Below are 18,861 nucleotides of genomic sequence, written 5' to 3'. Positions count from 1 at the left end.
TGCCAGTTCAATTTTGTAAATAAAACCTACCCAAATAAATTATCTATACATATAAATAAAATTGGAGTGTCTGTTTGTAATATTGAAATAACCGTTTTTTACTACATGCATATAAATATAAATACTGTATATACATCAAAATAACAGTTTTTACAATTTTTGTCTGTCCGTCTTTTTGTTCCGGCAAGTAGGTATATAGATAGCGAAAGATGATGGATTATCCATACCATCCACATTTTTTTTTAATTTTATAGTAATATCTGACGCTTCTTTTGTGGCAACAGCCCTTTGGCGTATTTTTTTTACCCTGTGCCTTTGTTTTAAAAAAAAATATTAAAGTGTATTTTGATGTAAAAAGAAATAATTTCACCTTGTATCACAACAGGAAAATAGCATATCTACAAGACACGAGGGACACCGTAAAAAGACGCCCAGTCTCGTATGACAATTACCAGACATCAAATATTTGCTGGCCCTCTGTCGGTCGTAATTCGTAACTTGACCTCCGTATAATCCAACCTAGTTAGATACCCAGTAGCCACGTAAACAGATCGGTTCAAGGATCTAATTATAATGGAAAATGGCATATAACTTGAGAGGCAATTTAGTTATTTTCACAGATTACGAGTGATCGTGTTGCTTGTTTGTAGACTCGTGGGTGACGTTTGGAAGAAAATATTACGGTAGGTATATGGTACAGTAAAAATTGGTGTTGGATAACGAATATGTTGAGCGATCGTAATGTTATGAGTTATTATGACTTTTGTACCAGCTGTATGATTAATGATTCCAATATTTATGCGTTATAATTCTTTTTTTTTAAGTTTCTTTAGTCATTAGAAACTAATAAAGATAGTTATATTGTTTGTAATTAAGACATATATTGAAGTAATATTTAATTTGCTACTCGCCAATAGATGTCTACTTATACAGTTCAACTACTTGCAGATAGATGGCGCTACTAGTCTTAAATAATAAAATATTAGATTTAAAAATTTGCAGGAGTGTTGTGTATTGAGTTGTGTATTGAGTGTATGCGAGCTATTCTTACCAAGTACTGACGAGACCTAAGAACTAAAAATCTTTACTATCTGGGTCGTGGATTCGATTCCTGTAGAATAGAAACATTTATATTCATGAAAGTAACTTCGTTAAAAAATTATATCACGTACCTATTTTTCTTTGCAAAAAAATGTGTTTCTGTATATTTTTTTCAATGTATAATTATGGAATAGTGCATCCACCTGTATACGCTGGCGGGGCAAAGTGGAGAAGAATACGATGAGCACGAGGTCAGGGCAGTTAGTCCATCGTAACAAATTCACTACAAAATTATCATGGTCATATTTTCTTAATTCTACTACTCATTCGGAACTGATTTCTCTTTTGGTTGTTCAGAATTTTTAAGAATTTTGTGTGAATACAAACTAACAAATTCAAATTCAAATTCAAAATATCTTTATTCTATTACAGACTCAATTGAGTAAAAACAATAATCTTATTAAAAAAAAAATACATTTGAATCGTCATATTTTCTTAATTCTACTACTCATTCGGAATATATGTACTTGTAATGAGTTTATTTGAATAAAGATTATTTCTATTTCTATTTCAAATCAGTCACGGTTATCAGAGCAGACCAGTCCCTACAAGCAGCACTCGTTCACGAGTAAAAAATCGGTAGATAGATACCCATATAATTTATTTGAAAACATGAGCCGTTCTATCACAATCAAATTGTATTTCAATCTTCCGCCATTTGCAATTTGTCACGTCCAATAGACAAAGATAAAAAAAAACAGTGCTTGTCTTTAAACAAAAGCGGTTGTGTCAACGACAACACGTGCGTCAATTACCATCTTCTAACCGTTTAGTGTCTCTTGTCTATGGTTAGTGCAAGTGCGATTCGGCACGCGTCCTCCCACTTGAGAGAGATGAGGGGGAGGCATGGTACGTGAGGCCAGTCTACACCTCCGTGAGATGCAAATGTTGCTTTGCTTGTTTATAGCACGCGCTGTACGTATAACAAAGGACAGATTACAGAATGCTTTGTGTTGTATCATTTTACGGTCCTATCAAAATAGTATACACTTATTTTATTTATTTATGCTCGAGCATACAGCTATGCTCTATATAAATAAATAAACAGAAGTGTCATTTCGGAATTACAAATTAAGAGTTTTTTTATTAAATACATTTCAAAGTACATATGATATTTACATAAAAAAATAATTGCAATTTTTATTTATCTATTACATATTTTCTTTCTTGTTGATCTCTGAAACGGCTTGACCGATTTTGACGGCCATTTCTCTAGCAGATAGCTAATATTATAAGGATGTAATTTAAGCTAACCTTAATTTTAGAAATTTATTTAACAGAAATTTAATGAGGGTCGTAACGTCCAGTAGCGGTGGTCAGGTTTCCGCACTAAATGTTTGTGGTCTCACACATGAGATTTGTAACGGAATTAAACAAAATATTTAAATAGAACAGGCTTCCGCTAAATAACACCTTATTGGATGAAAAATAAAAAAAAAAATTAGTCTTCCAATTTTATCACAATCCTAACGATATATTTCTCTTAAACATATTTGGCTAATGTCCCAATTGCTAGCTATGTACAATATCAGGTTGACTTCCACGCGGTTCTCCTGGAAAGCATCGTGATAAATTCCTAGTCAGTTTGTCAGGATGCGCTAACTAATCTGACCTCATGTTCATCTTATCATCCTCCATTGATGCCCCGCCAGCGTAAACCGTTAGTGCAGGACCAAAATTCCTGGAATTAAATTGTTAGCCCAACAGGGTGGATCATTAGAATAGAATAGAATAGAAAATCATTTACTCAAATAAACTTAATTTAAGCACTTTTGAATAGTCATAACATTTCTTTTATCTACCGCTCATTCGGAAAGCTGTCTCATCATAAGAAGAACAAGAAACTTGTGTGTTGCTCTTTTAAATAATCCTTATAAGTTCACATTTACAGGTCGAAACGTGTGAATACAAACTACCAACCAGCACTAATTTATTTGGGTCAAATATAAATACACAATAAGATTAAATCAGTCGTAGTGATTAGAGCAGACCAGTCCGTTATCAACCATAATGCCATTCCATTATCAAGCATTAAAACAAAAAGGATATTCATTGTCCGTTTTTAATTCGCCATATGCGAGTGATCGATTCAAAGCGCGAATCGAATGGTGTTTCAATCGATAGTCTGTCGTGCGTGTGCGCAATCTGAATGTGATAAGCGGGAAACAATACCCGGTTCCCACCGGCGCGCCCCGGGCCGACCCCACGGTGCCTAATCGCCCTTTTTCTCTGTTTAATTCTTTACCTCTAATTGTTTTCGAACGAGAGGCTGGCCGCCGCGCCCGAGGCATCCAGCCATAATGCAACCAATTAGGGATGTGAAAATGTAATCGATTATTGTAAATATCGATTGTTATAATAAAGAATCGATGTTATAGTTCGATTTGAATGTTTAAATACTTGAGTAATCTTATAAATAGTATAAAAGTGAACGTTTGTATGTATGCATGGATGTATATTACTTTTCCATGCAAAAACTACTGACCGGATTTTGATGTAACTTTAAAGTAAATTTGTGCGGGTGAAACAAAAAAAAAAAATCGCCTATAAACAAAAATATTAGTTTATAATATTTTTGTTTATATGCGATTTTTTCATCCAATTCAAAAGTAAATAGATAAAAGAGTTGAACCACAAAATAAGAACACCTACTAGTCAAGCAGAAAGCAATTTGCTTTAATAATAATCGATTTATTCGATCCGATATCGATTTTTTTGACAATGTCGCACCCTTACCAAACATTTGCCTAATGTTTTCATTAGATATTTGTTAAGTTTATTTTTAGTGTTGCCATTGTTGTGTTACACCGGTAATAACGAGTATGTGAAAAGCGAATCATAATACATCAATTGTGATGTTAATGTTTATAAAATGCGTTGTTTATACAGATCAGTTTTAATTCTGTAACGGTTGCGTTGGCTTTCTTTTCGTTTGAAATAATAGCTTGCAGCGAATAACTTATGTACCCGTTACATCTATACATATAAATAAAATTGGAGTGTCTGTTTGTAATATATTTCAATAACCGTTTTTTATTACATGAGTATGAATATAAATATGGTACATATATCTACCAAAATTTTTTTTTTGCAATTTTTGTCTGTCTGTCTGTTTGTTCCGGCTAATCTCTGAAATGGTTGGACCTATTTTGATGGGACATTTTTGGTAGGTAGCAGATGTAATAAGGAGTAATTTAGGTTACTTTTATTTTAGAAAAATTCTTTTATTAAATAAAAATAAAGATAAATTTCACGCGGACAAAGTCGCGGGAAGAGCTAGTATCCTATATGGTCCAGTAAAATTTTAAATTAAACATAATGTGACCAGTTTTGGCGCAATATATAAAAATGAGCCCGCAAATGCGTGAATAATAATATTCTAAAAGGAATTTTAATTTAAGATAGATAGATAGATTGAATATACTTTATTTGCAACGTACAGTAAAGAAGAAGCACAAACAATATAACAAAGGACACATGTATCGTTACAATAAGGCGGCCTTATTGCTAAAAGCAATCTTTTCAAGGCAACCTTAGGGAAACGGATTGAAACATCGAACAGGTAGGTAAAATGACATGAACAGGAGAAAACTAAAAGGTAACAAATATATAATGATAATAAAGAAAATGATAATAAAGAAAAATAATAATAAATAACGGGAAAGGGATGAAAATATTCAAGAATGGGGTTGAAAAACGCCTTTTTTCAAAATAACGCGATAATATTCTCTGCAACTTGTATTTTAAACATTTTTTGAAATATCTGAAATATATTATCTTGATGGAGATATTCAGTGGATTTTATACTGCAGTAAATATAATTTATTCTCGATCTGATACAGTTGCACGTTACATATCAACTGCTACTTAGCAATATACTTACTTACGGATTAGACTATTTCTTCTAAAATCAATGTGCTTAATATATCTCGTTATCGAGTTATTTTGAAAAAAAAAATAGCGTTTTTTAATACTTTTTTTAATTTTTTCATCCCTTTCCTGTCAATTCAAATGATTTTTTTTTAAATATCATTATTCACGTATTTGCGGACTTCATTATCATTACATAGTATAAAACAAAGTCGCTGTCGCTGTCTGTCCGTCCCTATGTATCCCTTATCTAAAACTACGCAACGGATTTTGAAGCGGTTTGTTTTAATGGATAGTGAGATTCTAGAGGAAGGTTTATATATATAAAACATGTATAGCCGTGCGAAGCCGGGGCGAGTAGCTAGTATTTTTATATATTGCGACAAAACTGGTCACATAATGTTTAATTTAAAAATTTACTGGAATAATTTTAGTTCAGGGTTAACGGTTAGTTGGTTAATCTTACTAATAGTTAAATAAACGCAAAAGAGTATTTACAATCAAGTGCGCTACGGATTTTAAGTTAAATTTTCTGCAAAAACATTATTATCATTTATGATTTGAATAGTTATTACTTTACGAAATTTTTAAGACAAGAATCACATAGTCATGTAAAGACAACGCATTGTCGAAAGTTACAACCATTGTGTTAAACTGCTATCGTTCAATGATTTATTATCTGTAGATTTCTAATCTGAAACGAACAATACTGTTACGTATAACCAATTAAAACACGGGAGAATTGAATAATTTGGCAACACTTAATAGACCCGCTCGAATAATTGTATAAAAACGTATTCCCACAACCAAATCGAGTGTACTTTCTCACAATTTACGTTTAGGATCTCACGGGCGGACGGTCGAGTGGCGACTGGAGTCAATTCATAAAGGAATTAGGTGTTTAATCGCTGGTAAACGTGACAAACAGGGGTTGAACTTTAGATTAAAGCTATTTTATCAAACACAGCCCCATTGTAGTTATTCACTCGCAATATTACTTGCTTCGCTAATTGCTCGCTTTGATTAAATCTATACTCGAAATTTCTACTTGCAGAATGATTCTCGAGTGCTCAAGATTCGGGTAATGAGCCTGAGAAATAATTTCGAGTGATTTTTATGAATAATTCAGTTTTAGTTTGTTCTTATATTTCTAAAGATATTCAGTTCGGATTTACGAGAGTTTTTTAAGAAGGTCTTTAGGATTAAAGTCATTGTGGATTCAAAATCAAATTGAAGTGTGAAGTCGTTGAATATACATTTGACAGCCTCGGTGGTCTAGTGGTTTAGCATACCGCTTTACTATTCGATGGTCGCGGGTTCGATTCCTCGCGCGGTACAAATATTTGTATTCATGAGTGATAAGTCTTTATGTACAATAGGGAATATAATAAGTGATAACACGACTGCTTTACACTGGGTTTATTCATAGATAAGATGGGCGATTGTCCGTATGCGAAACGATCCACCCTCACAACTTTATATAGCGAATACCATACCATTGCAATGACTATGATTGTTTGTATCAGTCTGTTTGTTTTCTATGTATAATATTTATTTATTTACAACAAAAAAATACATCCATATATTTATATCAGTTGTCTACTACCCATAACATAAGTTCTACTTAGCTTGGGACTAGATAGCGTTGTGTGAATTGTCCTGAGATATTATTAAAAATTAAAAAAAAAATCCATCAATACTGACAAACTTTCGCAATTATAATATTTATTTATTTATTGTTTTGCACACAAAAATATATATATGGCGGACTTAATGCCTGATGGCATTCTCTACCAGTCAACAGTCGCTTTTTATCAGAGATAATAAGGCGGTGCACTTTAATAAATAATTGAAAGTAAAAAAAATATATTCTTAAGATTACATGTAAACAGGCATGGCAAATTAGCTGACGACTCAACTCATAAGTGGTAACCGTCGCCTATATACAATGAACAGCACTACGTACATCACGTTATCATGTGACATCCGTGATACAACTCATCCGTTGCCATCCCACTAAGATGTCTCTTACCCTGTAATTTCATTATAATTATTTTTTTTATATTTTAATTTTCATTGTAATTTCATTTTTCATTCAATTACATTATAATTTCATTTAATTAAAGTATTGATGGATAGATGTTTGAAATATAATGATAATTGTCAAGTTAATTTGTAGTATTGTGAATTTGAATTTGAATTTCATTCTAATTTCATTCTTCCCTAATTTATTAAAAACTACTTAAGTTTTTAATAAATTAGGGACAATGAAATTCAAATTCAAATTCAAAATATCTTTATTCATGTAGGTCTATTACAGACTCCTATGATATGTCAAATCTACGGTGAGTTCGGAGTGATTTCGAGATGACAATAACTGAGCTCGATAACAAGAAACTCAGCTCGTCTTCTTTCAAATTAATGTTATACATGATTACAAATTCAATTCAAAATATCTTTATTCATGTAGGTCTATTACAGACTCTTATGATATGTCAAATCTACCGTCAGTTCGGAATGATTTACAATAAAACAGATTCATTTTCAAATTCAAATTTGGAAGAATAGAGTGACTATCAGCATTTGTTGTAACTGATGGAAGACTAGTTTAGACTCGTTTAGATCAACCTCAGGATCTTTGAGGTCTGTAAGCCGTGTTATTGAATCATGTACCCATTTAGATAATGTCGAAAAAAGAACCATAAAATAATAAGATAGTCATTTATTATAATTTACCCAAAATCTGGAGTCACGTGTCGGCGCACGCGACGCGAGCAAATTCAAATAATCGAATGGTGAGAGTTACAGTGTTGCCAGATCACGTGATGGGGTTGCCAACTAAAATAATTGGCGCCCCGCTGGCCAGCGCGCGTTAATGTTTTCATAATAACGAGTGCCATTGTCCGATGTTGTGAGGATTTGTTTTTTCTGTTTACGTATGTTTTGCGAGGGCGAATGGAAGTAAATAGATATTCCATGAATAATATTGATTAATTGTCGATGTTGTTGTAGTAATAAAAAAAAAAGACTGACAGAGAATATATTAATAATAGACAACTAATATATTAGGAACAGAAAGAATGAATTGAAGTATCAAAAACAAGAATGTAATATAAAAGAACTATAAATTCAAATACAAATTTAGAATATAAAATACATATCTGATTAGCCAGTTACAACAGATGTGATGGAAATCAGCTCGTTCGATATTAGATTGTGCCAATGTACGTTTTGTCTAACGACACTTAGGTCACGCAGTTTTAAATATATATAGTTTATGTAATTAGTCTAAGGGAAAGTAAATCAAGATGTAACAGTTAATACACAAGTTCCATCCTACTGTGTGTGTTTACCATCACCACCGTTCCTGTCAGCACAGACAATACGAGAAACAAATTTAAAAAAAAATTGTGTTTTAAAAAGATTATTAGGCTCGTGCAATCATTCAGAACAAAACGTAGCTAATATTAATATTGTACCAATATTAGTTTATTAAATTAATTAATTTATTAAGTTAGTCAATAAAAATGACTGCATGATGACATATTGTAATTTAAATAATGTAAATTAAATATTGTAATGAGTGAAAACTGTGATTGGTACAGTTTATGCTGTAAATAATATAAATGACGTAGTGGAGTAACTTGAAACAGTCATGCTCGCTATAAAGTTCAAACTTGTGGCCGTGTGGTGGGCGGGTCGATGTGCTCCCTCTAATATGGTTGAGTGCAATGATGGCTGGCTCATCTGTCATACTCGTGAACGGGTGCTGCTTGTGGGGACTGGTCTGTTCAGGTTGCGAACACTGATTAGATTTTTTTATTTTTTTTATATAGCATATGTTGGTGGTCACTCTATTCTCCCAAATTTGAATTTAAATGAAATAGTATTATTGTAAATATATACGAGCTGAGTTTCTTGGCAGTTCTTTTCATCTCGAAATTATTCCGAACTGACGGTAGATTTGACATATCATAAGAGTCTATAATAGACCTATATGAATAAAGATATTTTGATTTTTTTTTGCATTAAAAATCTTTGGATTTCTATGTTTGTTGGAAAATATGTATTGTAATATGTAGATTGTTTGAATAAAAATTGTTTTCATAGATTTACTTGTTGATTTAAGCTGGATAGCTTGTAATCATTACACAGTATAAAACAAAGTCGCTGTCGCTGTCTGTCCGTCCCTATGTATCCTTAATTTTTTAAAACTACGCAACGGATTTTATACATTTTTTTTAATAGAGTGATTCTGGAGGAAGGTTTATATATATAATACATGTACAATATATAATACATTATTATTATTATAATGCTGTATGTTCATCAGAACCTGCGCATACGCTCTCGCTCGTCACGCCCGACGTGACAAATGTGACCAGCTATTGTCACACGGTCACAAATACACAACATCACTTTACGTGCGTGTCCGGAATATTGTCACCTCATGAATACATTTACCTACCGCATTCTATTGAGAGTGTCTGCTGAAAATATTTAGGTTATAGGCAAGTACAGGCGACTAAACTAGTCAATGATTTATTAAATGACTATCTACTCGCCCCGGCTTCGCACGGGTGTACATGTATTATATACATAAACCTTCCTCTTGAATCATTCTAGCTATTAAAAATAACGCTTCAAAATCCGTTACGAAGTTTTAGATAAGCATACATAGGGACGGACAGACAGCGACAGCGACTTTGTTTTATACTATGTAATGATAATGATTATGCGGTGCATCGTCCTGAAAGTATAAATTCAAATTCAAAAATCAGTTTTACCTATTCCCATAAAAGACCTATTGACTTTTTCTAAACGATACTTGGGGATAGCAAGTTTGTCTTTAAATCTAGTATTAATATTATAAATATTGCTGTTTTTTGGAAATAAGTCAAAATTTTTTATGAACATATAGGATATTTGAATATATAAATTGAGAAGCAACGGTGAGAATATTTGCCTCTTTGAATTTCTCTCTTAATAAGTCACGACTTTTCATACAGTAGATCGCTCGAATGGCACGTTTTTGTAATATGAATATATTTTTAATATCTGCCGCTTTTCCCCATAATAATATTCCATAAGAGAGTAAACTATGAAAATAACTAAAATAGACCAATCTAGCAGTATCAGTATCAGTGTACTGTCTAACCTTACGCACGGCAAAAGCTGCTGAACTCAGTTTCGCTGCAAGACTTTGAATTTGTGCACCCCATTGTGTTTCATTATCTAATGTGATTCCTAGAAAGACAGTAGATTCTATAAATTCGAGAGATTCGTCATTTAATTTTATGTTGCAATTAGTATTAAAAGTTTTAGACAGAGAAAAACTAACAATTAAAGTGCAAGAGACACCGCAAAGCACTAGTACGGATTCAACAGATGTCCTGTGGCCATAGAGCACAGTTGTTCAGAAGAATCACAAGAAGCCAGTAAATGTCCTGGCCCATATATTGACGTGTAAACAACCAAATATTTTGTCGGCGCGGACGGGTGAGGGTGCCAGATTGTCGGTACATAGAGCGTGATCGATTATCACTATTGTATCACGGCACAAAGCTTTTCTTAGCACGTCGACGCTTAACACTGCATTGGGATGTATACTCTATACGTTATACAGGGTGCTCTACAATTATGGAAATAATAATAATATCTGGATCGATGATCTTATTGCTAGCAATGTACCATGTCAGGTTGACTTTCACGCGGTTTCCGCTGGAGACCATAGTGATAAATTCTTTGTGAATTTGTCACGATGGGCTAACTGACCTGATTGCATGTTCATCTTAACATCCTCCACTGGTGCCCTGCCAGCGTAAACCGTTAGCGCAGGCAAGAGCATACTTCCATTGTCATCCATAAAAAAAACTTCCTGGATAATTCACACCATGTCATCTAGTCACAAAGTAAGCAGAGCTTGTGTTATGGGTAGTAGACAACTGATACAGATATTTAGTTTTTTTAAATATATATATAGAAACATCCATACTGATTCAAACCAGACCACCGAGGCCGTCAGAAAACATCTTTTTTCGAATAAAGTTAATGAATTTTTTTTATAGCATATTTTATTGAATTACATTCGAAATACAATGATTCAGTCGAGAACAGCAGGCTCGAAAGTCATCATAGATCACCAACTTATTTCTTATTTAAGTATTAAATTTAGTTAGAAATAGAAATAATCTATATTTAAACAAACATAATATAAACACTTTTGAATAGTCACATATTTAAATAGTTAAAAAGCAAACTACTTTCCGGTTGTAATAAGTAAGACAGAGGCAACAGTCAAAGTTGTAATAGGTAAGGTACAGTCTTACGAAGTTTACCTTTCTTAAATTCTATAAACGTATTTAAAATTTTAAACACACCCTGTATATTAAACTGGCTGTATACAACACCTACGCCTGCCGTTACAATTTAAACTTTAATGTTCCACATTTGAAATCAAATTTCGAATTCGTTCACCGTTGACAGGTGCGCGCCCGCCTCCCACTGGCCGCCATAATGCATCGCCGACAATAGACGCGCGTGTCGCAAACGAAAAGGAAGACTTAATTAAATCGATTTTATGTTACTTGTAGATATTATGTTATCTGTGCTTGTAGGCAGATGAGTAGGGTCGCCAACTTTCTGGCCAAAATATTAGTCGAGTTTTTTTTTATTTCTAAATTAGATCGCGTTCGACTAGCTGTATACCACACTGTTACAATTTAAACTATTTAGAATTTTGTAGTTTCGAAATTTGAAAGTTCCACATTTGAAATTTCAAATTTCGAATTCGTTCGTCGTTACTCGCCTCCCATTGTCCGCCATAATGCTTCGCCGACCATAGACATTCAGGCGCGTGTCACAAACGTAAAGGAAGACTTAATTAAATCGATTTTATGTTACTTGTAGGCAGATTAGTAGGGTCACCAACTTTTTTGCCACAAAATTATTCGTGTTATTTTTTATTTCTAAATTTGAACGCGTTTGACCACAATCTCACCTGATGTTAAGTGAGGATGCGGTCTAAGCTGCTACACGAAAGCTCAAACAGTGCCTCACTCTTGACTTAAAAGACCCAATGTTGTAAGAGGCAGGAATGACAGACGATGGGAGAGAGTTCCACTCTTTAGCTGCTCACTTAAGGAAAGATACATAGTCGAGAGAGAAACTACTTTTATTTGTCATAAAATTATTCGTGTTATGACCCGGTTAATGATATAATGTATAACATAGATAGATAGATAGATAAAGTCTTTATTCACAATTACAAACACATAACATACATGAGATAGAGAAAAAAACACGAAGTAATAAAAGAAATGTAGGTGGCTTTATGTGCCGCAAAAGTGAAAAGGCAGCCAACTCAGCATAATGCTACAGATAACTCTGCAGTGCTGATACTCTGTTGGCTCCTTAATTATATTATACTTATTACTAAAAAAAAATACACAAATAAGTGGTTGGTTCGAGCAGAAGATATTTTGATTAGATTTGATTTGAAAGGGAGAAACGATCAGGTATCAGATACCCTGCCTCCTGATGATACAAAACGCTGCAATTTTACTTAGTACTTCCAAAGTTCTCTCAGGCCCTCTTATCATCATCATCTGCTTCTTCCTTATCCCATTTATTTGGGGTCGGCGTAATATGTTTTTCGCTTCCATTCATCCCTGTTCGCAGTCATCGCGTTATTTACTTCCTTTCTTACCATATCATCTTTCACACAGTCCATCCATCTCTTTTTTGGCCTTCCTCTGCCCTTATAACCATCCACATTCATATGTAACACCTTCCTTAAAATATTATCCTCGTTCCTACGCATTACATGTCCATACCATGATAGACGATTACTCTTCAACCTCTCTGACACCGGTGCCACTTTCATACTCACTCAGGCCCTCGTAATAATTTTATAAATCCGAAAAGGTGTTTGTCTGTCTATGTATTAATGACTATATCTTTTAATGATTTATTGTTCTACATGAAAACAGATTGTATATAGGGACAAACATGGGATATGTTTAAAAAAGCGGTCCCGTGAAATACAGAAGACTTGGCAACACTATTCGTGACTTATTTGGAAGATTCTCTGGAGAATTGTGCGTTCCATTTCACGTACGCAAATGTCATTCTGAGAATGCTATATTCTGAGAATGTAGCTTCTCGTGTGAATTCTATGATTTTTAATTATGTGTATGAGTTGATTATTCATATATTGTATGGAATTGTATGGAAACTTGTCAGCTTGTCAATATTACAATAACAGATTGTTGACAATCTCGTCGAGGGAACTGACTCTGTTGTGTAAAGGAACGCGATTGTTCATGGTAGGATTTTTTTAATGTAATTGGAATGGGAAACAAGCTGATTGGCCACCTTTTTTATAACACAAATGAGCATGCGGCTCACCTGATGGTAAGTGATTACCGCTGCCTATGAGGACCCGCAATACCAGGGGTTTGCAAGTATGTTGTTGGCCTTTTAAAAAGGAATAAGCTCTTTTCTTGAAGGTTTCAATATCGTATTAGTTCGGAAATACCATTGCTGGAAGGTGATTCCACAATGTGGTTGTGCGTGGCAAAAAGTTTCTAGAAAACCGCACTGTGGAGGACCGCCATTCATCCAGATGATCAGGAAGGTACCTGCCATGCCTCTTTTACTTTAATTTCAATACGTTTCGCTTTGTAAGATGTTCGGTTGAAAGGTGACCTTTTAACCGAACATCTTACAAAGCAAATCATACTTAGCAAAGCCTATTATAGTACTTACTAAACGATTACTTGAATGACGAGCGTGCATGGCAATAGTTGTTCATACACGGGATTTTCATTTAATGTTAGATATAGACACCTATATAGATATACATTATTAATAAACTGGTATTAAAAAAAAAAAAAGTAATTCAATTGTGTTTCTTGCCAGTTGTTCTCCATTGGATCTATATACTGAACTGGACGGTAGGGAAAAAATTATAATATAAAAACAATGTCGTTCATAAGCGGCTAAAATATCCTACATGAATAAATGATTTTTAAATTTTAAGCAAACTGCTTGGTAGCTAGGAATCAATCCAGTAACCGTTGGAAGTAAAGCGGTGTAATAAAATGCTAGAACCCAGAGACGTCATAAAAAGCATAAAAAGTTTAGGTACTTTGCTTTGCCATTTCAATTATTAAAAAAAAAGTTTATAAATTATACCGTTGACTGCGCAGACTTTCTCTAATCCTCTTACGGCGCCCAAATGGCTCTCCGCAAACCCAAAATCCGTCACATTTGAACAATCAAAGGCGAACAAACGAACATGAAAAACGATAAAGCAATCGTTAGCGGCAAGAACTCGACCCCCCGGCGACAAATCGGATCGACTGGATGGGAAAAAACGCGGCAAAAAGTCGCAAATCGGACACGAGGCCGCGACAGATGCTGGTAAAGAATTCATTGTCATTATGCCTATTTGCGGGGGTTAAATTGTGTTGTCAATTGGGAGAAATCGAGCGGTGAAGGGGTGGCGTATGACAATTGACTTGTAAGATTAAATATAAGTGTCTATTATAAAATGGTGGTTATTTTATGTTTGTTTGCTACCATCGTAGTAATAAAAATAATAATAAAAAATATAGATTCTATGTTTTGTACAAAATACTAAAATTTTCAGATTCAGTTTCAGAATTTACAAGTTCATGTTGAAGTTCATATTTGTACGTGTATGTTGTTCAACGAAATATAGTTTTTAATGTTAGCCAATATGTAAAATCCATTTTTTACATATTGGGAACGTATTTTTCTCGCCGATTTATTTTTTATTGTGGCAATGGTCGCCACTTGCATTTGTTAAGGTTGAGTTCAAAAGGAATTGTATCTAGAGCCGTAAAACGTATTAAATAAGAAAAAGTTTATATTATAGTCAACTAGACTAGGTCCTATGGTTGATTTTCGGACTATTTTGAAATTGGAATTTTAGTGACTAAGGATAAAATATAGGGCGTGAGTACACAATATTCTATGAACATGAAACACAATTACAACAAAATCAGCTGCTACTGCTCTAACGACAAAGGGCAAAAGTTTTTAAATTAACAATAGACCGCTAATAGTTTTCCAATGGCTTCGCTTTATAAACGTCGGCACGTACTTACTTTCCACACCTGACGACCGGTACAGTAAAAACTATTGTAAAATTCCATTACATTGTGCCTATGTGCTCTGCCCTTAACACAGTGGGCATCAAGAGTTCTATATTCGAATTTTAAATTATGACCATCCAGGTGCGTTTACAACAAACAACCTCTTTGGTTAGAACCACTTGTGTTCATATTTTAAAATAACCAATCGTTTGTTTAGAATAATTTCGCATTGAATAGTCTTTCAAGAATCACGGGTATGGAAGTAATAAAATAAATTGATTAATATATATATAAAATTTATGATTAGGCAGCATAAGTTATGTTCTTTGCTATGATTAATTTATAAAACTACAATCTACATCATTAGGCAGTATGGGTTATGCTCTTTGATAATTAATTGAACAAATTATATAACAACACCTAACTTACTTAACAAGCATGAGTTTAAAATAATGCACGTAGGAAATAATAAACTATTCTTTTTTAGAAATATTATAGGTATTTAGATTTTTTCTTATCATCTGTTACTTCTAAAACGTAGTGATAATTGCCCTATGTATAAAATACCAAAAGTTTATTTAATGTCTTTAATATTTCTATACATTAGTGTAAGATGATAAGGTTGTTAAATTAACAAAACCGATTACTAAACTACCCAATAGTTTAGTTATCAGTTATAATATTATAGGTTAGTAAAATGAAAGATTTCGTTCTTAAATTTTAAACCATCGATGTGAGTCCTCTAGTTGATGAATAATGCTTATAACAAAGTAACGTTGCTCTTACTTGTTGTAGGTACAACTTTAAAAAAATATAGGATTGGTTGCTGGTAATAAAAGGCCGTCAATAAAGTGCTTGTATTGTTTTTATTAATTTCTAGTTCGATGTTCAATTGGGCGTATGTAAAATGTCTATTAAAAAACAAAATAGTATTTCATACTCTATGAAAAACAATTGGAATTGTTCATGGTACTTATAATTTGAATAAAGAACTGCGTCGATGTTAAAAACATTTTCCGAGTGCACTCGAAACAATGGCGCGAAAAATACATAAACCGGAACGTAGCCGGGGGGCGCGGCGCGGGCGTCTTCCGCACTCATTGCTTCCGCGGCGTCGAGTGCCAATCCAATATGGCGACAATATTAATCAATATTTCAACAACATTACACTGGTTTTAGAGAGCGCTGCCGCTCAAGATGATACAGGCACTTGTCTTTGAGCTTAGTTGCTTTGTTCACGGCTTCTATTTATAGATTCGCTTTGACAAGATACGACGGGTTTCAAAAATTGCGGTATAAATTTATTGGTTTGGATTACAAAAGAAAAATATATATATTATATCATATGACACATTCATTTAAATTTCCCTATTAATAGTTATAAAATAGTGTAAATGAACATAAGTTTTAAGAAACGGTTTTCATTCAGGAAACATTGTTACCATATAAAAAAATTTCGTTATATAAAGTGCTTAAAATTAAGTGTATAATAATAATAATAATAATAACAGCTTCTGTTATAATCATTCAAAATTTATCACTAAGAATTAGATAAGTTTTGAAGTTAAATCGTGAATAACTCCAAATAATACAAACACAGTCTGAATTCGAGTCCCACTGTGCGCGCACGCACAAAAACAATGCACCTCAAGTATGGGAAGGGATGCTGGCAGGGTCCACACGCGCTTTAGACGTTACTCAGGCGTTTGCACATCACAATTTATTTGTGAACGTGTTTAGTACACCAGTCCAGTGGCGCAGTAGGCGATGTGTTTATAATCTGCACTCGAACATTAACGAACCTCATTTTTTTATACGACTATGGTGGCAAATAAGCATACGGCCCATCTGATGGTAAATGGTTACCGTAGCGTATGACGCGTGAAACACCAGGGGTGTTACGTGCGCGTTGCCGACCCTTAAGAAACCTTAATATACCCTTCTTGAAAAACCCCATGCTGTAGTCTCGTGAGAAAACCTCGGCAGGAAGTTCATTCCACAATCTAAGTGTACGCGGGAGGAAGCTCCTCTGAAACCACACTGTCCGAGACCACTTAGGTGGCAGCGTGTGGGAATGAATTCCCTGACGATGGCGAGCGGTGCGATGGTGAAAAGTGGCCGTAGGCATCATGTCGAATAATTCCTCAGAACACAGTCCGTTGTAAAATCGGTAAAACACACAAAGCGAAGCGAAGTCTCGCCTCAAACTAAGTGGCGTCTATACCGTCAGAGAGATTGGGATCATCGACAATTCTCATAGCACGTCTCTGAACCGAGAAAAAAGGACCGAGCTGGTATCCAGGTGATCCTGCCCAAATATGAGAGCAGTACTCCATGTGCGGCCGAACTTGAGACTTATATAAGAGGGGTCTCTGGTCCGCAGTGAAGTACCGCTTCGCTCTATTGAGCAGACCGAGTTTCTTGGACGCCAGCTTAACCTTTTCTTCGAGGTGACTACGGAACTCAACTGTGCTAGAGATGTTGATACCGAGAATGTCTATGCTCTTAGAGATGGTAATGGACGTGTTCTGGAATTGCGGAGCCACAGCAAAAGAGGTTTTCTTAGCGGTGAACGCGCAGTCTTGTGTCTTGGTAGTTATGTAATATCCTGTACACAGACCTAAAAAATGCGACAGAATAGGCAAAAGTCATCGCAACATTCTGGGCAAAATATATCTAAATATATGTATTTAGTTGCCATTGAAACGAAAGAAGAAGTTATAAAAATAATATTTTTCAAAGTAAGATATTGTTTAATATTTAATTTCTTTTGGAGGCAAATGTCAGACTTATTTTATATATTATATATATATTACATCTCTCTCTCTTATATTTCTGATAAGAGAGACAGAGAGAGAGGTATTTATTGTGACAATCGTGACATTCTAATCTATGATATATAGAATAATTAGAAAAATATTTGTCGCTGCGATGTCACCGCAGAATAGTCTGTTGTGTGGAGGCCATTATAATTTAACGGTCACACGGAGTTTATTCAGAGACAACTTAATTGTTATGTTTAAGGGTGCTTTGTTTATTTGCGGAACCCGTAGCGATGTTTGTGATTGGTACTCCCACGGCTTCACTGATCACATCGAGCGTGTTGATGCTCCGCTATATGGGTTCACAATACTCAAACTAGTAATAACAGAAGTGTGTTTCCAGGCTTATAGTGATATAAACATGTTTATTTATGGAGAATGTATTAAATTACATTATTCATTTGTGTCTGCCAGGCCTCTGATATTTTCCAAGAAAAATGTGTAGTCATTCCATTTTTGAAAATGAGTTAAGGGAAACTATTCACAGAGTAATTTTAGTTTTCTTTCTTATAACGGTAGTGTTATCTTTTAAACGTAGTGATTATTTGCTCAGTGGTCTTTGCATCTGTGGAATGTCTAGGCATTTTCTAAGAGGTCATGTGCTACTTACACATGCTCTAATTCAATTTGTTCTGCTTAGATACATGTCTAAAGAACAATCACAATAATTTTATGACAAATAGATACTCGTACTTTTATTTTTTTAGACATGTTCTAAATGATTTTTAATCTAATTGCTTATAGGTACGCTGGCGGACCCGTGAAGTATAATTACAGTTGCTGTTACGTCAACCTTATCTGTATGATCTGTTTATAAATCAAAGTGAAAATCGTTTATAGATACAAGTCGTCGATGTCGTTAAAACGATAAGTGACGTCTTTGTATTCTTATTTTAAAATAAGAAATTGCATCATTAATAAAAAAGGCGGGAAAATTTGACAAC

The sequence above is a fragment of the Achroia grisella genome, unplaced genomic scaffold (genome assembly GCF_030625045.1).
Source record: "Achroia grisella isolate CSIRO2021 unplaced genomic scaffold, CSIRO_AGI_Agris_v1 utg642, whole genome shotgun sequence".
Taxonomy (NCBI): domain Eukaryota; kingdom Metazoa; phylum Arthropoda; class Insecta; order Lepidoptera; family Pyralidae; genus Achroia; species Achroia grisella.
This window is presented reverse-complemented; position numbering follows the sequence as displayed.